The sequence below is a fragment of the Alligator sinensis genome, unplaced genomic scaffold, assembly GCF_000455745.1.
Source record: "Alligator sinensis unplaced genomic scaffold, ASM45574v1 scaffold952_1, whole genome shotgun sequence".
NCBI lineage: Eukaryota > Metazoa > Chordata > Crocodylia > Alligatoridae > Alligator > Alligator sinensis.
The window spans coordinates 2,310,442-2,334,833 of record NW_005841999.1 but is presented as its reverse complement, the minus strand read 5'-3'; the positions used below and the strand labels follow the sequence as shown (position 1 = coordinate 2,334,833).

At 39.2% G+C, this 24,392-nt stretch overlaps 1 long non-coding RNA gene across 1 annotated transcript; it reads right to left on the bottom strand.

Annotated features, from left to right (window-relative positions):
• Positions 1-7,058: 7,058 nt before the first annotated feature.
• LOC102369721 lies at positions 7,059-8,992 on the bottom strand. The gene is made up of 3 exons (XR_003093572.1): positions 8,618-8,992; positions 8,320-8,406; positions 7,059-7,551 (listed from the first exon to the last, which is right to left on the bottom strand). It is a non-coding gene; the product is annotated as an uncharacterized LOC102369721 (long non-coding RNA).
• Positions 8,993-24,392: the final 15,400 nt, after the last annotated feature.

Here is a 24,392-nt window from a genome sequence, read left to right as displayed (position 1 = left end):
CACCTGGGGTCACGAGGAACAATGGTAATAAGCTGTTGAAGAATAGGTTTAGGTTAGAGATCAGAAGGCAATATTTTACAGTTAGGGTGGCCAACATCTAGAACCAACTTCCCAGGGAAGTGGTCCTCACCCCTACCTTGGGCAAATTCAAGAGGAGGTTGGATGATTACCTGTCTGGGGTCTTGTGAACCCAGCATTCATTCCTGCCTGTGGCAGGGGGGCAGGCTAGATGATCTGTTCATGTCCCTCCCGACCCTAGCTACTATGAAACTATGAAACTATAAAAACAGAAAGAATAAGGTGTGAGAGCAGCACAAAAGTTTTGGTTTAAATTGTGATACTTCCAGCTTTGATTATGAACAACCCCAAGAATATATATTTACAGGAGAAAGACTGACTACAACTTATTTGAAAACCATAGGGTCTAAGTTTTGACTGTTAACAGGCAAGTGTAATTTTCTTTCATCCTTAGGGTATAATGGTCACTGAACAGTTCCCCAAAAAACAGAAGAACAAGTAGTAACCTGATATTTATTCTACACAGACGTGAAGATAGCTTAAAGAAATACACAATGTCTGAAACATTTGACATGTATAACTATTTTAATTGTAATCTTTTTCAATTTGATTTTTTTTTTTTTGCTGTAATATACATTGAAGCAATTCCAAAAGTTTCCAGCAAAGAAATTTCCTTTCCAAAAATCCTACGTGGGGATTAAACATCCATCTCCCCAGGGGATAAAGAACTATTAGTATTTCTCCTTTTTCATAGATGGGGACTGAGGCAGAGAGAAAGATGAAGTAGCCTGTTTCAGATCACACAGGAGGTTTATTGTAGAGCCAGTATGTGTACTGAAGTTACCCTAACCATAAATTCATCCTTGCTCCAGTTCATCCTTGTTTGTTAATGAAAACATCTGTATTTGCACCTGACACCAGCTCTTAACTGAATTACTCACTGAACATTCCTTAAATGTTCAAGTTAAAACCTGTGTAAAAAGAAAGATCCTAACTTTAAAATTTGCTTATCTTTTTGCAGGAAGTTACATTAGTCTAATTGATATTTATATTAATATAAAATGAATTTGAAGTCTTGCTTTCTTTTTTTAAACATAGGAATTTTCATTCATGACACATTTTAAACCCAAACAAATTATAAAAACTCTTAGCTATGTAAGAAGCAATGGAACACTATCTCCTCCTATTACCCAGAGACAAACAAATAGTATATTGCAAAAAATAAGTGAATCTCATTTCTGATCCTAATGAAGCAAGTAACCCATTATACTGAGGTTAATTTGTTGACTCATGATTTCCACTTATTCAATGATATACTGAATCACATGAACAAACCTCTACATCTAATCAGTTTTTTTTATTGAATCCTGACCTTTCATACACCTTCTTCTTGATTATGAATGACAGTGACCTTTATCTAATTTAAAACAGACATACTGATGCAAAAATATGCAAAACACATGTAAATTCTGAATTAAGATGAAGATGTGCATAATATTATGGGGAGAAATTACTTTAGTGAGAGATGTTTATATTAGGGCCAATTGAGGGTGTGTGGGGGAGGAGGGGGGAAAATGAATTAGCCAGCACAAGAATGGCTTTGGAGGAACAGCTGCAGAAAGCCTGGAGACTGTTTAGATTTTCTGAGCTTCTATTTAGAATCCTGAAATGTCAATATAAATATCAATTTTTATTATGCTATTCAGCATTTTATGGCATTCATGAAATGATCAAAATGCAATAAAGCCAGACAAAATACCTCTTCACCTAAGGTTTGGCAAACTATGCTTCAATAGTTCATTTGTATTTCACTTCAGATACATAATATTCATTTTTTGCAACACAAAAGCAGGGTCAAATTCACAACAATAAAAGTGCTGTTTGGTTCAGTTTGACATTCTTCTCATGAAAGCAGAATGCCTTGTACATCATCTGGAGAGAGTCTTTTTAGTCCGTGATATAATTAGAAACTGTAGTGACTACTGGAAAAGAGTGATTCTGGTGGGAGGGTGAAGTACCTAACTAACTTTTCTCCATTCCCTTGTGCTTTTTCTTTACTTCCCTGGGTTAATACTAATGGGCCTGCATTGAAATCACTAATGACAAGCCCAGCCATAGGCACAGTCTGAACTACAGCATAATCCTATAATCCACTCTCTCATTTTACAAGTCATCTTTCCTATGAATAGCTGCAAACTTAAATGGTACATCAGCTGCTTGTCTCCTACCTCAGATGCTTTTTTTTTTTTTAATATGAAAAATTTGCAAAACTAGATGTAAAGAATGTCAAAGCAAGAGCCTAGTGAACACATTCCTTTGCGAGAATCCTACCAAACAGTACCTGGCATTAGCATGTACTTTCACGATTAACAACAGGGGGTTGTCAGACTGCTATTTCTGAAATAAACAGATTTATCCTGACAGATAATCAGCAGTTTGTGCTGCCTAATACATGTTATCATCCACCACTGACATCATTACATTAAAAGCACACTTACTATAATCTTTCATAGGAAATTAAATAGGTTTTATGACATACTCATGATGGATTTTGGTGGTAGTGGTGTGGGGGGGATTGACTGGGGACGGGGTGAGAAGACAGGAGAGCACACACAATAAACAACATAAAGAGTCGAGTCCAAGCCAATCCCCGCTATGTTTAGTTTATCAGACTCTATTCGGTAATTTCAAAAGAAATTAAAACCAAATGTGCAGACCCATAAAACATGCCTTATACATGCAACCAGTATTGTTGCAGTGCCTTTGATTTCCCCCTGTTATTACCTCAATGCTGTTCTCTGTGCATGTGTCTGTCTACTCTCCTGCCTGACCAGGCACGTAACAGCAGTCTCAAGAGTTTGTGTCAGTTTTCTGATTCAGATATTTACAGTCAAAGATGGCTGTTGACTTTGGGAGAACAAACTGAGCAAAGTGCCAGGAACCTGCTTTTCTGAAGTGCCAAGCCTGTTCAGCTCTCAGTGACTTGACTGGAGTTGTGAATGCTTGGCATTCATGTTAATTGGTCCTTAGGTGCCTCAAGATGGGCTCCTGAAAAACAAAGAGATACTCCAAATCAGTGGTCACTTTGTAAACATTGTTCCTAATTTCTAGGGGTCAAATCCTGAAATGCCTACTCGGGCAGACAAAGTAAGGACTGTAGGATTTGTCACAAGTACAAAGGATGTATGTTCCTAATTCTACTTAGGCAATGGGATAGTTGTGTTGTACCTGGACAGAGGCAGGATGTGAAGATCCTCTACAGAGGGGTTGCACCCTCTGTGTGCTAGAGTGTGGAAGGGAGTTTTGGAACTGGGCTGAGGCAGAAAGGGACAGAGATGTAAATTTACACCTGGTTGATCTGTGACTAACACAACCCGGCTGTCTAAACAACTTGGATAGTGAGTGCAGAAGCTACTGCAAGCCTAGTAGATGAAAAATTGGCTGCAGAGCAGTCCTATACAATGAGGGGAATGTGGAATAATTTCATATGCATGGTCTCGCCTCTTTGGAGCTGTCTTTACAAACAACCTCCTTATTCTGCAGGGACCAAAATGGGGCTTGGTGAGGATAAGAGAGTTCTAATAAGAAAGATTTAATAAGCTTTCCTTCTTTCAGAAATTATCTAAATTCTTTGTGTAAGTCTCTTTTCTTCATTGGAAGGATACAGAGCATAAAATAGCTCAGGAATGCTGGGGCCAACTTTGAAATTTCTTTCTTTCTTAATATACTTTTTATTGTACAAGGTCACGGTGTCATAGTTAACATTACTTTGTTATTATTGGTCCACTAACTCACGTAACGTAACATAGTGCAAAGGTCAGATAATAGAAAATTGCGTAGGCTACTTAGCAGCTATATTCCCTTTAGCAAGCTATTAATCCTTTGGTTGTTGTCCCCCTTAGCTAAAGTGTAGTTTCTGAGCCACAGGCTCCTCTATAAAGGCAAGTTAAATGTGTAAGTATTGGGTCTATTGGTCTGTTGAGACCAGTGAATTTCGCCACATACAGATCCTAAAAACTTTTCTTAGTCATCTGTCTTAGAATGGGTGCATTCTATTTTTTCCACCCTTTTACAATTATGATCCTGGTAGCAAAGAGAAAAAAGCTGAAAGAATAGCTCATGAAGAATGTAGTTTTTAGAAATTCAGCCACACCAGTGCATATTTATTTAACTCTCAAAGGATTTTTTTTTTTAATGTGGCAACATCAGCAGAGTGATAGGAATGACATGCACAAGTGACAAATGTATTCTTGGGAAAAAGTCACTAGGAGCATCATACAGAAATTAAACCAACTCTTAATTCTCAGGTGGCTACTATAGTTTTGGGGGGTTTTTTTGGTCTGTTTTTATCTTTGGGAAATGGAAATATTAAGCTACACTGCTAAAATAGCATCTCTTTGCCGATTCACTGCTCCCACCCATTTTAAATTTCACTGAGGAAAAGCTATGTACAATTTGGCCAAGGGTTTTTCATCTTATGTACTGGGTACTGTTTTCAAGACAAATCCAGTGTTCACTATTTAGAAGAGAATCTGGGAAAGAAAATGCTATTCTAACAGTAGTACCAATTTTTTTATCTTTATTCTAAAATCGTTAAATTGCTATGGACCTATGTTCCGCATATTTCTGCACTTGATTACGTGGGGAAGCTGTTCAGATTTTTGTTTATCTTAGATATTTTGTATCCAGAGGTCAAATGAGCATAGCTTTTGAGTCAAATTCCTACTGGCTGCATTTGTAATAGTTGATCTTTTCACACTGGGAGAAAAAAAAATAAGTGGGAGACAGTTCAAGCTAACCCAAATAAACAGACAGAAGTAAAGTAACAATTACTTTTCTATATGGACCTGCTCTTGCTCATTTCTCCTCTAGAGATAACACTTTCTGACATAATGTCAGATAACCATGTTCAATGTTTCTCAGGCTAACCATTTAAAGATGCATTTCCACTCCATTTATTTTCTTTTATCTGTCTCTCCTTTGGTGCATTTCAACTGGGAAAATTTTCATTTAGACTTCTTGAAACAAAGATAGATATGTAAGGGAATAAAGGGCCCACCTCTAAACATACCCCAAAATTACAAAGAAAGGTATGACATGACAGAAGAATGCAGTGTTCTGATGAGAACAGTTGTTTGCATAAAAATGTTAACTGTTACTAAAACTTCAATGAAGTTTCAAGAAAAGGTAGACAGACAAAGCCTCAGGTTAATTTCAGTTACTACCAAGCACCTTCCACCCACTGAAGAATTCCAAACTTATAAAAGGAATGTCAATCTTGTTCTTTAGACAAAAAAGGGAGAGAGAAGAGCTTCAAAGGTTGTTAGTAGGTAAGTCCATCAATTACAAAACTGATTCAGCTTTTAACCCCTTGAGGTATAAGTAAGCTATTTTCTTCCAGTAGCAATATTTTTTATCATGAATAAGAGGCCTGAAGTTTGGAACATGATACTAGAGCAGTATATTCATGGGTAGGAAGCAATGAAAGGTACTGTTAAAAGGAGAGCATGATATAATCAAAGAGAAATTGATGAGAAAACTTGGGCAACGTGTTCTTTTCTGCAGCTATGGCAAATCAGCCATTGCATCTCACCGCTTGATAAATTTGTAGACAGTTTCTTTCTTTCAAATCTATACAGATTTGTATTTTCTTAAATGATCTATCTTATGGTCCCTCATTTCCCCAAATACCACCTCCCTCCCCCTTGAATATTTTTAAGACACATTGCTGTAAATTTACCTACCAGCTCAAGACTATGACCTACTGGACCCTTAAGAAGTTGGATGGAATTTATTAAGAATCTATACAGCATCCTTTTAAGATGATAATTTATCTTTTTAACTGTTCTCTGTAAAACTAGCAGAAAAGAGTCTGAAGGGAGTAAGTGCACTATATTATATATGGCTACACAGTTTACTGCATCCTATAGATTCTGCTTCAAGGTGCACTAAAATGGAGTAAAATGTAACTTATCTTGGAGAGGCGTTTGAGTGAGTTACTATAGCAATGGCAAGCTCACAGATGAAAAGGAAGAAACCATTGGCAGTATAAAACAGAAACTAGGGGTAGAAGGACCCTAATAATTTTGTTAAGCAGACTAACTTGAAGTTTAACATAAAGGTGAGATCTTTGGAGAGCTTCCTGGGAGACTTGCAAATAAAAATTCAGAGACATAGATAATATGTCAGACTGACTCTCATCTCCTTTATTTCAGGGAACCAATCAATTCAACAAATCATGATGATGTAAGCTCAGTGAATTTAAAAGAATCATTCATATCATTTGGAACTCTGAAAAGATCATTATGACTCACCAAGAAATATTTCCATGTGTGTAAAACATTGGTTAGTTGGTAGAAGAGAGAAAGGAAGTAGGAAATAACTGTCTGCTAGAGTGGGTTTTTTTTAATCTACTTACAAAAAAAATCTTCCTCTGAAAGGCCCTTTCATCCCCTTGTCATATCTCCAGTATTGATTCATCTAATCTCATTTTACTGTATTACCAAACTCCACAGGGATCACCCTTACTTCCCCAACTTTACCCTGGGCCAGAGAATCAGTCAAATAAAAGATCCCCAATATGCCTTTTCTGAAGTTTAGTTTTCCTAATGATAATTCTGTCTCCCTCTCTCCCCAACACCTCCCCCCCATTTTTGTGGTAATACTAAAATAATAATAATAATAATAATAATAATAATCGTATAAATATTCTTGTTCCTTAGCAGAATGGTTTTGCACAGCACCTTTCTTTCTATAAATTAAAATCACTTTAGGTGCAGGAAGTAGCATGAAGAAATCTTTCTTTCTTTGTTTCTATCTGGAAGTATTGCTACAATTCATTGTTTATGAACACATAGCTGAAACATACATGCTGTTTCCTCCTAGGTAATGTCAATTTACTTAAAAAACTCTGCACTTGAAATAGTTAATAGAAATTCTAATTACCGTGTAAGAAAGAAAGGTCAGACTCCACTTACATCATTGTGAAGGGCTTTTATTACACACTGCTATAAAACATATTTCTTTTTCCAGTTGCCATCCTAGTAGACCAGTCTGCATACCAATAGGATCACTAAAATGCCAGGAAGCAGAAGATATTTATCTGCTAAATTCTATGTACAGTAACCTAACAAATGCCAGAGAAAGAAAGATTGCCCTCTGCACAGTAATACTTGTGTAGATGTCTTCTTTATGCTAACAATGACAAGGCTCCCTTGGTTTGTACTATGCTCCAAAATCAGAATACATTTTTTACAAAAGCAGACTGTATATCAAAGAGAAAAGATGCATATTTTAGGCACTGAGATAATGTGGGTAGCAAATACATTTTCTGAAGCCTAAAAGTGTCCATTCCCCAAAGATGAAACTGAAGATTTGTATCTTCAATATTATTCAAGAAAGTAAGGAAGGCTTTTTTTCTGTCCCCCTCTTTCTGTCCAGTTTGCTTTACTAAATTTGTGTCTCATTTCTGTTGTGTTTCAGAGCTTTCGGTCTACTGTGATTTCATCAGGTCCTATTTATATAGGCACTCTACTGAAAAAGAGTGAGAGGAAGAAAAGAAATTGTTATTTACTAATTCCAGCTGTTTTAGGTAATGAACAGCAACTTTTATGGCGGGACAAGGGTGCGTGCAAAACATTCTACTACTGTAATTTCTGTACTGCATGTCTCTCTTATTTTACTGTATATGAATATATCTAAAGTTGTCTTAATAAAGGCACATTTCAGATTTAACCCTATATTCTGCCAGCACATCTTAAGAAATGTATATGAAGTAATGCCAGAGTTACTGTCTTCCTTCATAAAATCAGTGTGTACTTTCAAATGCGTCAGTCTCATATTTCTTGCCTCATACACTTTGAGACTAATTAAATAGTGCCTAAATTTTCTTCTTCTTTTTTTTTTTTAAACACGTTCTATAAGAATTATGCTCACTTAGTTTCTTGAGATTCTGTTGCACTTTTTTTGCAGCAAGTATTGCATGTCCAACATTTCTAAACAATAGATATTAACACATAACTGTAATGGTTCCATTTCATTACTTCCACTACCACTGGCAATTCTATTAACAATATGTTTATCTTGTGGCTTAAATTTATTTGACAGGCCCATTTCCAGCAAGGCCTTCAGTTTCCCTTGTTTACAACAGTGCAAAGTAAAAGGTGACCTTTCTATTTTTTGTTTAAAACATTTCAACAGTTTGTTCTGCTCCAGAGATAATAGTCTAATAAAGTTCAAGGCCAGAAATCCCTAACAATATTAATTTTTGCACTTGGTGAAGACAGCACTGCATTAACTTACACATAGATTAGAAAACATTAAAAAAATAAACTTGATTGAAGATTGCATCTGACGATCAGAGACTTTGTATTAAGACCTTGCCCGATACTGTAAAAAGGATAAACACTGGCTAAGTAAGCATTAGAACAACAGTCATTTAAACAATTACACCTATACATATAAGTAACAAAAGCATCAAGCACCTGGCATTATCCTGTTAGGACCTAATGCTGACAACAATATGCATCACTATAGTGGCATCTGATAATGAGAAAACAGTGGAGGTATTACATGTCTTTAGAAGAATCAGACTTCCTACCTTAACAAGACAGACAGAAGGTAAGTCTCCCTTTACAGAAAGTTGTAAGTAAAACCAGGCAGCAGTTGCAGTAAATTGAGTCCTTTCAGTCACTGTATACATGCAGCAGTTCTGCAATAAGGGAAAAATATAATGGGAGGAGCAGCTGTGAACGAGTGACCTCCTGAAGCTGAGTTCTCTTTGTGAATCAAGCACTGGGAGCCAGTGACTCTGATTTGCATGGATTATCTCCACTTGAACAGATACATTTAAATTAACTGGCACAGTGGCAAAAAATGGAAGAGTGAGTGAGAGAACGAACAAGAGAAAGAGAAGGAGACAGAAGGAGAGAAAGAGAAAGAAGACAGGAGATCGGGGAGCTTGGCTGGGTTCGCTGGTTCAGGCAGAACTGTGTCTCAGAAGAGCTACAGCTCCCTCTTCATGTCACAGTTGTAAGATAAGAAATGCTGTCATTATAGACTAGCTAATAACAGAATCCCCCCCCCCCCCCCCACTACCGAACTTCTGATCATCTATTTGATCCGATTTCTATAATCACTTAATAATTTGGACTGTCATGCAGTCAGGATTCTATTTTGGAAGCTTCATATGATTTTTAATGAGCTATGTAGCAGAAGTATGGTAAAACTCTAAATGATTTTAACTACAGAAGGAGTTTGAACTGAATAGTTTGTACAAATTAAGACAAAGCTTTCTGACTATGCCTCCAGAAACATACTGCTTCCGAGTATGAAGATAACTTTAAAAGGAATGAATAAAAGATGATACTCAAAATGTTGATATATAGAGTCATTGACAAAAGTATCAGTGCTGTGCATGCAAACCAAATGTAACAAGACATAAGAAACATGTGAAGAGCCTCTAACAATTTGCATGAAGCCACTTCAATTTTTTTCCCTTATTACCATGAACAGCACAAACCTTACCTGTTACAATTTCCTGATTTGATTTAAATGCAGTACTTATGCTGATTAGGGAAGTGTGAGGAACCCTCTTGAACCTTCACCTAATCCAAGAAGAACATAAACTAAACTTTCTTTTCTGTTTCAAAGCAGTTCATGTAATTCCCTGCCCCGCACTAGATTACCAAATTTGCAAACTATTAAGCATAGGTGTTGGCCATAAACTAGATCAAGAAGCATTCAGTGCAAACAGAATAGGTGATCACGTGCATCCAACTTAACTAATTGGAAATGGAAGACAACTGAAATCGTTAAAGAGTTTTCTGTGAGATTTGAAGTCAAAATTTGCAATTTCAGGTGATTCAGCTGAATGTTGAATAAAAATATGACTTGGGGTTGTTACAAAACATTTCAGGGTCTCAAGGAACAGTAAATACCATTCAGTCCCATGTTCCCTATTTTTGGCCTGCTTCAGGAAAAAAGAATCAATCAAATAAGAGCCCACTGAAGTCAATTAGGGGCTGGGTAAATTAGGAATCTGTACTAGAAATGGAAGATTTTTGAGATCACTGGGATCCCATCTGTGGAGTCTTCTTTATAGAATGTGGGCATTTGCTTGTGATCTGGACTGTTAGATGCTGCATATATCTGTACAGAAAATATGGTAAGTATTACACTTAACCCAGCCATGAGAAATTGCTTCTTGGAACTAATCACACTTACAGTAAAACTCACTGTAGATAAATGATCATATAGATACTGGACCAAGTAATGGGGGATATATTTGGATTTTCTAATAAATGTTATGTGACACTATAATAAGTGTCTATGCCCTATAAACAAATGACAGATTTTAAAAATGCATTTGGTTCTCTCAAAAATATTCAGTCACATTTTCATTATGGGGGCCAAATCCTCAAGCTGTGCCTATTTATACCAACTGAGAATCTAGCTATAAATGTTGTCCATGTGATATCCAATTGGATGTCATTCATCCCTCACCATTTTTCAATCCTATCTTTCCCTCCCTGTCAAGCTCACTACCCGATTACCATATTTACTTGGTTAGAAGATGAGTGTGCCCCCTCTCCCATTTAACATGGGGGAAATAGCCCCTCACATTACAATCAAGTATGAGGAAAGTGGGGAGCAACTGATGCAGTGACAGCTCCAGCAACAGCCCAGGGTTGGGGTTGCGGTTGGAGCTAGAGCTGCAGCTGCTGCCTGTCCCTCCTCTACTGCCTCTGCATGCCCTGCCACTCGTCCCCTGAAGCCCCTAGTCTCCCTTCCCCACACTGCTTCTCCCTCTCTCTCTACCACATTCCTCCTTACCTTTGCTCTGCACTGGCAGAATCTATCTTTGCTGCAGCCTGGAGCCGAAACTTGAAGCATGACTCCAGCCCAGCCTCATAGCAGTGATGTGGAGCCAGCATTGCTGTTCCAGCACTGGTTCCCTGCTGCTGCTCCTGCTGCTATGGGGCCTGGCTGGAGCCATGCTCCATGCCTTGGGCTGCAGCAGGGATGGAGCCTGCTTGTACAGAGCAAGCTGAGGCTGCAGGTAGGACAGGCACAATGCGGGAGGGGAGCAGGCAGCAGGAGGTAAGCTGCCTGCCTCTCTCACTGCCTGCCATACTGCCTCTCCCATTGTCTGTCCCCTTCATCACCCCTTCCCCCACCACCTGCAGCAGTGAAGGGGATGTATTTAAGGTGATTCTCTAACAATTAGATTCCACACATGGAAAAACTATAATAAATTTATACATTTTTTGCATGTAGAAACTCATATTGGGGGGTCATCTTCCTTTAAGGGTCATCTTGCATTTGAGTAAATATGGTATGTCTTGTCTTCTCTTTGTTCCTTGCTCCTCCCACTTATTCTTAACCTGTGACCACTCAGGAGGTGAATGAAGATCCTTCTCTTTTCATAACCCTCCCAAAAGTGACTCTCACTTCCAGCCTCTGCAAGTAATCCTTGTTAGAGGGGTGGAGATAGTGTGCTTCTGATAGAAGGATTTGAAAAATACCATGGACCAAATTCTGCTCCCAGAACGTGTTTAAATCCTGTGCAAATCATGATTATAATGGCATTACTTCACTTCAACATCAGTTTAAGAATTTGGTTCCACAGAAGCCTGGTGACTAGAGAAGCCAGAAAAGCAGACAGTAGGCAGAAGAGTTTGCATGGACATTAGTAACCTTGGAGGTTTATCTTTTTTTTCTTTTAAAGGTGGAGAAAACTATGTTGGTGACAGTTGTGTAGTAGACCTCAAGAACTGCAGAGGCCATGAAGATGGCTTGATGGAGAATCTGTTGACTGTACATTATTCTAGAGTCAGTACTTATAGAAAGAGATTGAAAGATGAGTTGTCTGACAAAAGTAATGATACCCAATGTGGACGTGAGGCTGAAAAAAAACCCACCTGGTGACAGTAGTAGAAAATCCATAAGAACATAAGAAATGCCATACTGGGTCAGAAAACTGGTGCATCAAGCCCTGTATCCTGTCTTTCATAGTGGCAGTGTGAAATACTAAGAAAGAGAGTATTTAAATGGCATGTTGTGAATGATCCAACCCCTACCCCTCTCCACCTATAGCTTCCAGTATTCAGAGGCCTAGTATGTCTTAATTTGAAGGCTGTCATTTTTTACTACCAACTGATGGATCTTTTATGGATTTGTCCAATTCACTTTTGAACTCAGTTAAATTAACTGCCTCCACAACATCTTGCAGCAGAGTTCCACACCTTGTAAAAAATGAACTTATATTTGTTTGGTTTAAACCTGATACCTAATAATTTAATTACATGTTCCCTAGTTCTAGTACGGTGAAAGTGAGCAAATTATTCATTCCTATTTACTTTCTTCTCGCTATTCATGGTTTTGTAGACCTCTACGATTTCCCCTGCCCCTAGTTCATCTTTGTTAAGCTGAAAAGTCTTGACCTAGTATTTAGTCTTGCCTCAGACAGAGGTCTTTCAGACCCCTGATCATCACTGCTGCCATTCCTTTACCTTTTTTCTGTCTGCTGTATCTTTTTTTTGGAGGTAGGGTTTGTGAAGGGGCTTACTAAAGACGTATGCAATGATGATCCACTATTCATTTTTTTCATCTGGGGACTAATTATGCTGCAGATAGGGATCTGTCATGGATGACTGCACCAGCCTGGGGGAATTGCCCTCCTACCCCACCCTGTTCAAGTGACCTAAAGTGTTATTCTTCTGGTTCTTAGATAAGAAGGAATGACATGTAGTTAATATTAACAGGTGGCTCAAGAGCTAATGATAAAAAGAAAGTTTTGGGACATATGGAAATATCCTTCTTGGATCAGAGCTGGCAAGACTGATTAAGAAATGAGGGGAGAATTTGGGAGAGATCTGTGTAAAATCCACTCTGGTTTCAGTACACGGGGAAGAAAGAACTCAAATACATGAGGAAGACAATGCATAAAAGACTTGCAGTGAGTAGAAGGATGGATAGGAAAAAAAGAAAGTACTAATATTAAAAAAAACAGTAGTTTGGTATTACAGTTAGTGGAAGTACACCTAATCTGAAATCAGCAAGATTGAGGAGCTCAGGGTCTAGACTATGGCAGAGCCCTGGAATTTCTTCAAGCCAAAGGTACTAAATCTGAATGTGTATACACTGCAAATCAGGAAAGAAAAGAAATGCAGGAAAGGGCTTTATGTAACTGAATGAATACCTATCCCAGAAACTGCAATAAGGACAGATAGGAAAAAATGACTGGTCAGTAAAGAAAGCTATATCTTAGAGGTCAAGAAATATATTTATAAAGTGATGATTGCTAAAAGTCAAGCCAAGTTCAACCTTGCAAAACATAATTAGATAAATGGCATATGCTTCTCCAGTCAAACACAGAAAAAGAGAACAAGAAAAGAAGTAGATCTACTATCCAGTGAGGCCAGCACAGAAATTAAATGCAGTTAAGGTATCAAAACTAAATTAATTCTTCACTTTAAAGACAACAGTGTTGACCCATGTGATGTAACTGTGATTAGAGGTGAGGTGGGATAGTTCACATGACTGGAGCATGGTCACCGACAGTTATAACTGGTTCAGGAAGGTTAGGCAAGGGAAAAAAGGAAGAGTTATTGCCTTGCATATAAAGGAGAAGTACATGTATTCTGTGGTAAGCCTGCTGAAAGCCTCTGAGTAAGGGGTAGAGGGGAGAACAGCAGGGCAGAGGGGGGCAGCACGGTAGGCATCTGCTATAGGCCACCAAATCAGGAGGAAGAGGTGGATGACGTGTTCTCTAAACAACTGTCAGAAGCTTCCAAATCAAAAGACCTGGTTCTTATGGGGAACTTTAATTATTGGGACATCTTCTGGGAGGGAAACACGTCTTATAATGCACAAGCAATACACACATGGTCTGATAAATTCTTGGGGTGTAATGGGGATAACTTTCTGACAGATGGGAATGCTACAAGAAGTGGAAACTTGGTCATATTGAAAGGGAAGAGTATAAGAGTGTCACACAGGGAGAAAATTAGGAAAGCCAAAGCACAATTTTAGATGCAACTGGCAAGGGACATAAAAATGCAATAAATAGGGATTTTACAAGTATGGCAAGAGTAAGAAGACCTAAGAACCTGTAGGTCCCTTACTGAATGCAGATGGCAACCAAGTTATAGATGAAGAGAAGGCTGAAGTATTTATGTCTTTTTTTTAAATTTTAGTCTTTACCGATAGGGGCAGCTACCAGATGACAAGCACAGTTGGAAACAAAGATAGGGAATGCATCAAACAGCCTAGAGCAGTGGCAGAACAGATTGGGAATTATTTAGATAAACTAGATGCTTTCAAGTTGGTGTGGCAAGCTAGGATGCACTGTAGGATACTGAAGGATTACTGAGGTATTCTCAGAACAATTAGCTATCCTCTTTGAGAACATGTGGAGGTCAGGTGAGGTCCAGGATGATTGGAAAAGGGCAAATATAGTGCCCATCTTGAAAGAAAGGGAAGACGATCCAGGGTTTTACGGACCATTCAGTCTGACCTCAATACTTGGCAAGATCGTGGGGCAGATCCTCAAGAAACCTATTTTGAAGCGTCTAGAGGAGAACAATGTGATCAGGAACAACCAGCTTGGATTCACCAACAGCAAATCATGCCTGACCAACCTGATTTCTTTCAGGCTGAGGATAAAGTGACAGAGTCTGTGGCTGGGGGAAAAGCAGTGGATGTGATATACCTTCACTTTAGCAAGGCTTTTGACGTTATCTCCTATGACAGTTTCATTAACAAGCTAAGAAAATACAGGCTAGATGAAAATACAGTAAAGTGGGTACATAACTGATTGGATCACCAGTCTTAACAAGTAGCCAATAGTGGCTCAATATGTAGTTAGGAGGAAGTATCAAATGGGGCTGCCTAGGGGTCTGCCCTAAGTCTGGTATTTTTAAATATCTTCATTAATAATTTGGACAAAAGGATCAAGTACAGGCATAGCAAATGTATGGATGACAACAAGTGGATTGAGATGTAGATAGTTTGGAGGGCAAGTTTTGGATCGAAAATGACCTGGATACCATGGAGAAATTGTCCACAGATGAACCAAATGAAATTCAACAAGGACAGGTGCAAAGTGCAGACCAGTGCACTTGGAATGAAATAATGATATGTACAAATACAGATTGGGGAATAACTGGCTAGGCTGCAATACTGTAGATAAGGACCTGGGAGTTACAATATAACATGAATTGAATATAAGCCAACCATATGCTCTTGTTGCTGGGTTGTATTACAGGGGCAGCACTTTAAAATCAAGAGAAGTTATCCTTCCACTCTGTTCAGCACTGGTGAGACCTACATGGAGTACTGTGTCCAGCGTTGGGCCCCTCACTTCAATAGGATGTGGGCAGATTGGGTGCTATTCACTGGACTGCTTCCAAAATGATTAAAGGCCTGGGAAGCACAAAGACAGGCTGAAAGAGAAGTCTAGAGAAGAGAAGATGGAGGTGAGAGCTGATGAAAATCTTCAAATACATGAAGGGTGATTATAGAGATAGAAATGGGATTTTCTCTGTGGCCATAGGTGATAAGACTAGGGGCAATGACATTAACCTAAATTTCCTCTGTTGTAGCTTGGAGATTAGGAGAAACTTTATGAATATAAATGTGTCAGACAAGCATGGGAACAGGCTGTATAGAGAAGTTATGGAATATCCATCCCTGGAAATTTTCAAGAGCAGGGGTTGGATAGACACTTGGCTGTGATGGTTTAGACAGGGGTGATTCTGCCTTGATCAGGGGGCTGGACTAAATGACTTTGTGATGTCCCATCCAGACCTACTTTTCTATAATTGAATGGGATGATTTCCATAGATATGGAAATCACCACAGATTACTACAGTAAAGGTAGAAGCAAAACTCAAAAAACCTTAATGCATTCAGGTTGTGGGAGGACCAGATAATCTGCATTCCAGAATTCTGACAAAACTGGAAGATTAAATCAGAGCTCTGCGATCGAGTTGGGGTACTATTATGGGACTAGAGGATAGTAATGCAAGACCGTATATTTAAGAAAGGAAACAATGTGATCTAGGCAGCTATTGGCCCAATAACCTGAACTCAAACATATGACAGGCCTGAGAATAAAATTTGAAGAAAAGAATAGTTTAAGACAGAGGTAAATGGAAAATGGGACCAAATGCCACATGGATCGATTTATGAAAAATAAGTTGTGACTTATCTTTCTTTGATAACCAATTTTCCAGAAATGGGAAGGGTGGATATGCTGCTATATGGGAAACCATTAATTAAGCTGGAAGAGATGGGGATTAGAATGAGAATTGTAAAATTGGTAAAGAACTAGATAAATAGAAATGGCAACAGATATTGTTCACAGAGGAAGTGTTAGGCTAGAATGGGGTTACTAGTAGAGTTCTTCAGGGATCAGTTTTGGGATCAATTTTCTTTAACAATTTCTTTAATGACCTTGACAGCAGAAGTAGGAGTATGCTGCTGAAATTTGCTACTAACACAAAGCTGGGAGTAAAGAGGAAGAGTGGGATATCACATAGAAAAAATGGATGACCTTGAGGCCTGAAGTAATAGAAATAGGATGGAATTCAACAGTAGAAAATGCAAGGTCATTTGGGGGCCAATAAAAAGAATTTCTTCTCTAAGCAAGAAACTCATCAGACAGAAAAGACTAAGGAGGAAAAGTGCCTGGGTGTGTGAGTTGATCCAGGAGGGGTCTGAGCTACTTATGTGATGCAGCTGTGAAAAGGGCAAATGCAGTTCTAGTACGTATTAGCAAAGATGTTTCAGCAGCGATAGGAAAGGATTAATAGCATTGTAGAAGGTTCTAGGAAAATTTCATCTGAAATATTGTGCCTATTTCTGGTTACCTATAATCAAGAAAGATGAACTGACACTGGGCCAGGTGCAGACAAAGGTTCTTTGGCTAATCAGAGGAACGGAGAGCCAATCTTAAAAGAGAAGGTATAAAGAACTTGGTTTGTTTAGTGTAGTCAAATGAAACTTGAAAGAATCCCTTGTTTATAATGTATCAGGTAAACATCGAAGTAAGAAAAGAGTTATTTAAGCTAAAGGACAATGTTGGCATGTGAACACATTTTTATAAACTATCAAAATCAAGTTAGCTTGTTAATTAGAAGGTTTCTAACCAACAAAGCAATGAAGTTCTGGAACAGTCTTCTAATCAGACAGTGGAAGGCAAAACATGTAGCTACATTTAACCTTGTGAAGGGGATTCATATCATGGCTTCCTGAAATCGCATGCTCATCTATGGAATCCCTTCCAGGCCTATATCCCATTATTATATAACCTTAAACTCACTGAAGCCTTTTTAGCCCTTTCTGTTCTCTCTGACCCCCTACAGAATCTTCACTAGGTCTGAAGACTCTTTTATGATTCAGTAGGTCTAACAGTGCTTATCTTATGCCTTAAAGCAGAGATTCTCAACCAGAGTGCCATCCATGGCTTTGAGGGGTGTCAACAGGAATGAAGAGATAAGTGAGATAATCCAGATTCTTGTGAGGAGTTAAGGCTCTTCCCTTCCAGCCAATCCTCATCCCATACTCACTGGGTACATCTGCATGTACTATTAATTCAACACAATAAAGTCTGGTACAGTTTGCGCTGGAGTTTATTGCTCTTGGGTGCAGCATTTACACATTCGCACCCAGGACCTCAGCACATTGAGCCAGGGCAGCACAACCTCAGCTGCCAACGGTCTGGGGGGGGTCAACCTGCCAGCCTGGAGCTGCTCCCACCCTGGTTCAGTGTGCTGCGGAGGGGCTGGCTGAGGCATGAGGATGCTACAGTGAGGGGCTAGCCAGCAGGCAGCCCTGCACTGTAGGGCCCTTGTGCCCCAGGCAGCTCCATCAGTGTCTCCATGTGTGTTGTGTGATAGTACTTGTGTTGGGCAGCTCGGTCCTATGGTGGAGTTAATTAGTTTACTCCAGCCTAAGAGTGCTGCACATATAGAGAATAATGCTTTACTGACGAGCTAATTAGTCAACTCCGCAGTAAAGCACATGTGTAGATGCCCTCACTGAAGCTTAGGCTTTGCCCTGATAGGCTAGGAAGGAGGAGGTGCAGCCCTCTTCAAGCAGGTAAGCATTATAAAAATATGTTAATTTTTTTAAAGGGGTGCCACTTAATTCACAAAAGTTATGGACTGATGTCTTGAGTCTAAGGTTGAAAATCACTGCTTTGTCTGTGCTGCCTGAAGGTATATTGCATTTTCCCTGATCTAGCTCACAATGGATTCTGATATACATCTAACATGAGAAGCACAGCGTGCTAGATTTGGATAAAGCAGTAGTAGTGACACCTGACATGTTGGGTCCCATGAAGACTATCAAAAATGAACATAAGGAGAGGGAAAACAGATCTTGGGAATAACAGAGATTGCAGAGCAGGATAGGATGAGGAAGAAGGAAAATGGATAGTAAGAGTTTTGAGGTGGGAATGTTGAGATTACATTTTGGAAACTATATCCACTTAGAGGAACCAGAGAAGAATTTATCAGAATATTTGTAATCTTCAAAGTTAAAAACATTTGTTTAACACAGCTTAGACAGAAATACAACAGTATGTCTAGTGGCAAAGGTCCTGGAGCTGACATGATTCCAGTGGAGGACTACAAATCAGGTGGTTACAGCCTTATGGAGAAACTAACTGAGATCTTCTGCGGTATGTGGTCACAAGAAGTAGTCCTCTAAGAATTCAAGGATGCCTCCATCATCCATCTGTACAAGAGGAAGGGAAATCGCCAACTCTGTGACAACTACAGAGACATTTCCCTCCTTTCAACTGCCGGAAAGGTACTGGCGAGAGTCCTCCTCAACTGGCTGACCAACCATCTAAATGACCTACTGCCTGAGAGTCAGAAAAGGATGCAGAACTACTGACATGGTGTTTGCAGCCTGGCAGCTTCAAGAAAAATGCCAGGAACAGAATGTTGACCATCTCCTAGCATTCGTTGATCTAACCAAAGCCTTCAACATGGTGAACTGCTAAGGCCTCTGGAAAATCATGAACTACAGATGACCTGAAAAATTCATCAATATGGTTTGACAGTTCCACAATGGCATGATGGCACACATCTTTGTGATTGGCAAATGCTTTGACTCCTTTTCGGTCACAAATGGCATCAAGAAGGGCTGTGTGCTCACACCTACCCTCTTCAGCATGATATTCTCTGCTATGCTGTTGGACGCCTTCCAAGATGATGACCTTGGTATGAGGATCAGATACCGTTTTGACGGAGACATCTTCAACCTGTGTAGGCTCCAAGTGAGCTCCAAAGTCCAGACAGCCACACTTCATGATTTCCTCTTTGCTGATTATTGTGTGTTATGTGCAGGCTCACAGGCTGACATGCAACGATTCATGAACCTACACTCGTTAGCCTGTGACAACTTTGGACTCGCTAGAAGTTTGATGAAGACCGAAGTGAAGTTTCAAGCTGCACCTGGCACAACACCCTGGGAACCACACATCTCAGTTAAAAGCCAACAACTATCGATAGTCAACAAGTTTGTCTATCTAGGCAGCATGCTCCCCTGTGCTGTCCACATTGATGATTAAGTCAATGTGAGATTAGTGAAAGCTAGCATGGCCTTTAGCAGACTCCCTAAGTCAGTCTGGGACTGCAGAGGCATCAGAATGTTGACAAAACATCATCAGAAGGTTTACAAAGCCATCATACTTCCGACCCTGCCTTATGCCTGCCACTCGCCTGCCACAGGAAGTCTTCTATGGCAAACTATAGTACGCTTTTGTGGTGCAGCGAAGAAATGGTACAAGGACACCCTAAAGGGGTCCCTAAAGAGTTTCAGCATCGACCCAGAGTTGCGGGAGCAAATTGCTTGTGACCATCCATCCTGGAGGTCCCAAATCCAAAATGGAGCATTGGCCTTTGAACAGGAATGCACGGCAGAAGCAATGAAGAAATGGGCAGCCAGGAAAATGAAAACCTCCCATATCCAGTCCTCATCACTTTCCAGCCCCTGCTGCAGCAGGTTGTTCAAAGCAAAGATTGGACTTATAAGTCACCTATATACTTATGTGACCTAGCCTCCAGCCCCCTTCATTCTCTTCCTTTTCCCTTTTTTCTCCTTTTCCTTCTTTCTCCTTTTCTCTTTTCTCCTTCCCTTTTTCTTTCCCACTTCTTTTCTCTCTTCTTCCCTCCCCTTCTCCCGCTGAATGTGGTCTTCACCCACAAAGGACGTACACCACAGACAGAGATGATCTTGTCTTGAGCAAGGGGTCCCTTCCAGCCCTAGTTTACTATAATTTCTATGATTCTAACAGGTTTAGGTTCAGTTAATTCAGAGAAAAGGGCAAAGATTGGAAAAGGTATTTTAATACAATTGATTAGAATGTCCTTGTTCTGCAACTGAAAAAACATGTTAACAGTTGTCTAGTAAAAAAAAAAAAAAAGAACCAAGGTTAGGATGTCTAAAAAGGAAAATGTCAGAAAGACTAGTCACAAAATTGACTCAAAGTTGCTAAACTTATAGGAGAAAAACAAAGTTGGTTTAGAGGACAAATATCTATAGAGGCATATAGAGGATTTATTTTGTCATTATTGTGCACATATTTATTAGATTATTATTAAGTTAATTTATTATTAAACATAATTATTACATACTTATTAAACATTATTTTTACATAATTACTAGTTTATTATTAAGTTTAAACCTCACCCACTTCACACTACATAATAAGAAAACCGGCTTGAATAGAATAACAGCCCCTAGAATCTTTTCAGAAATATTCATACATATTAAGTTTGCAGAAATAAAAATGTCAAAAGCTGAAATAAAAATATCAAAAGTTTCTTCTTGAAGCCTATCCAGCCTGGTCTGGAAGCTGATTACTTCCACAAGAAAGATTAAGGGAGAGATGTATATCTGACTGATTTCCTGTAGACATCATAGCAAGTAAAAGGATACTTGGTGTCTTTCTGGAAAGGATCAAAGTTTGATGAGAATAGAGGCAGATCTAGTAAAGTATTTTGCCAAAAAAGGGACTAATTGGAACATGCCAGTTTCTTGAGCTGGTAAAATATCTCAGGTCTGAAGAAGTTTTCTCGGAATCCTTGAATCCAAGGCAGGGTTCTCTCACGGAAGGACTTCGGAGGGGAGCTAGCGGCTGACCTGGAAGGAAGGGAAAGGAACGTCATAGCATAAGGCTGCTCCAGAGCTGTGGATCTAGAAAAGCTGTAGTTGTCCAGCCCACAGTAGGCCCCTGAGAGGTCTGTTCTAGAGGTGAGGATCATGGGAGCTTCCTTTAGCTACTCAATGTAATTGATATTATTATCCAATTTGTGGCTGATAGTAGCATTAAAAGTGACAAGAGCCATTTTCCTTTCTTCTGAGCAGCCACAGGGCCAGGGAGCTTCACTGGAAATTAAAAAAAAAAAATGGTTTGGACCAATCTGGATTGAAAACAGATTTCAGAAGCAAAGCAGGACCCCTGCCCCCTCGCCCAACAACAACCACATCCTAGTCAATTACAAACCCTGTGTTGTGGCCAGCTCTAACAGAAGGGCACAGGGCTGCCGCTCTAGGGAAAACTAACTACTGACTCTGACTAATGTAGATACATTGTCTGGGTTAAGTAGAAGGCAGGATAGCGTTTATGACTACTAGTGAAGGGAGGTCCAGATTAGAGCTGGGTGGAAAACAGTCTTACCCCACCAAAACCTTATTATATCAGACTCTACCTCCTCACTCCCCACCCCCATTCTGTACTATGACCAAATAAAATCTTTTAAAGTTTCCTTAGCCCCATGACAAAAATATTAAAAACCCCTTTAATTCCTACCAAAAGTTTCTGTTTTGGCTAATTGGCCATATCTGCATTTTGAAATTTTTGCTGTTTCAGCTATTGGTCATTATACCCCTCAATTCTGCCCGCAAAAACACAGGGCAAAGGATATGATTTTGGAACATACACAACCATGGGAGAAAAGCAAAAGAAATGAAACTGTACTTTTTAAAGGCAATCAAACCAGTATCTTCAGTATTTGGTGTTCACTATTCCTAATACACTGTTCAAGGTATACCAAGTGTGTCCAGTAACAGAATGGAAGACAAATTCTGTTTAAAAAAGGGAGAACTTAAATCAGAGCTCCAGAGAGTGTGATATAAAGAAGTCCCATTGAGACAGACAGGCAATGCATGTGGAATGAACTTAATTCCATTAAGCAAAGAAGTGTTAGAAGAATTTAAGTCTTTTAATAAAGGCATAACATAAGAGAAAATAATCAGGAATAGCTAAAAAACTGCCACAGTATGGCACAAACTGGAGAACAACTGAGATTGATGTGAGAGTAAATACACACGAAATGAATTTAAAAAACTGACAAAATGTAGCAAAAATTGAATGCTAATTTATGGCCTCTACTGAAAGGAGGAGGACAGCAGATTATCTGCATATAAATGGCCTCAACACATTGCTCAGTGCCAGCTCAATGGTAATAACCCAGCTCAAAAAGAAGCAAAACACATTTTTTACCAGACTGAGACAGGATATGGTCAAGCAAGAGCTTCATTCAGTCTCATTAGTTAAAGAACAGAAGTAATAGGTTTAAAGAAAATCCAGAATTATGGTCTAGTAAAAGTGAACAATGTGTTTTGAAAGAGGGTACAAAGAAGGAAGGAGATAGAAGGAAAGTGAGAGAACAAATGTGACTGATACAATAAACACCCAAGGTTTTTAGTCACATGTATGTAATGTTATAATTAATTAACCCTCTGTACCAGTGGTGTAACTAGGGCAGGATGATGTGGGAGCTGGCCTGGCATGGACTTTGGCGAGGCCACAAAAAATGACTTTTGATGTTGTCGTGCAATCACACCAGTGGCACATTGGCAACCAGAAGTTACAACTGCCCCAGGTGTGTGGCTGCATCATTACACCTCTGCTCTGTACCTATTATGAAGGGTTTTTTTCTTTTACAAGTTCCCAATGACAGCATAAATCTAGGACCTGCAGCAAGGCTGCACTGGGCATTTTGAATGACCCAGGGTATGAGGGATTTAGAACCAAAGTGGACTTAGGTGCCATTGTGTTGTGTCCCTGAAAAACATTCATACAAAAGGTGGGTGGATTTTCTCCCTCTCTGTTGCATTTTTGAGACTTAATCTTAAGGGTAAGATGATAGGATCTGGCCCTCAGTGATTTTAAGGTGTATTAGGTGCTACAAGTAGAGAAATACAAGCTTGTAAAACAGTTCAAGGACCTGGCAGAAAAATGTCATTTTCTCTTACCAAAAGGAGACTGTTCTCAATATAAAATAAAGATTTGCTTCAGTTTATCGAGTGGGAAAATTTCAGCTTGGTCCTGTGAAAAGCACATTCTTCATTATCTAAATCTGGTATTAGCATTTCTATTCTGCTTTGATAGGTGGGCTACACAAAACAGCAGCATTTTGTCCCTCATAAAACATCCTCTAAACATATAGCTAAACAAATAGGGTTTTACTAAACTCTTTCTTATTTTAATGTATTTTGCAAAAAATTACATCAAAATACCAGGCAGGAAAACTGAAGGCCTGGTTCCATTACCCCTTTCCATTGTAAATGGGGAAGGACAAAGCTACAGTTAAGGGTTTTAATTTGTCATTGTACTCTTTGTGCAGCCATTTACACCAGCGTAAATTTAGCATAAGATGTTACAAAATTAGAATAGTAAAAAAGTTGCACTTTTCTTGCACATATAGAAATAGCTACCCCAAATACAGGGTGGCAACAAACTGGACCCAGTAGAGTTAAACTTGCAAGGTTAATGAGGCAGTGAAATTGGAATCGGGTCCCCAGCTTTCTGGCATTTTTGAGAGACTGTAATAGCATGATCGTCGATTATTGTTAACAAACAATATACATGGCAACTTAGTCTTTTGCATGACTTTCCCAGGATATTTAAAAGATTGACTAAAGCTCCAGACTGTGCTTAATAACCAGTTAACACCTTCACTCTTTGGCACAATGGCTTTTACAGTAAGGGTGAAACTTGTCTGTACAGGACGTGCAACTTTCTTGCAGGCTGATCTGAGACTAGAATGAACTCTCCCAGGAGCTAAGGACCATGCAATAATGCACCACCACCTACTCCCAGTTCAAGGCACATTTTTTTGACATTGACTTTTGCAGTGTTAACCATATATACATAAAACAAACAAACCCAAAACATTTTACTGCTCTTACTTCTCCCGCTGGAGAGAGAATGAGAGAAGAAACATGCGACAGATGCCATTCATGTTGCTTAATGTACTAGTAAAAGCTCTTGGACCTACCGTGATGATGAGCACAGTAAACTTTGGAATAGAATAGAACTAACAGTCGTTTTCACACAAGCTCATGGAGAA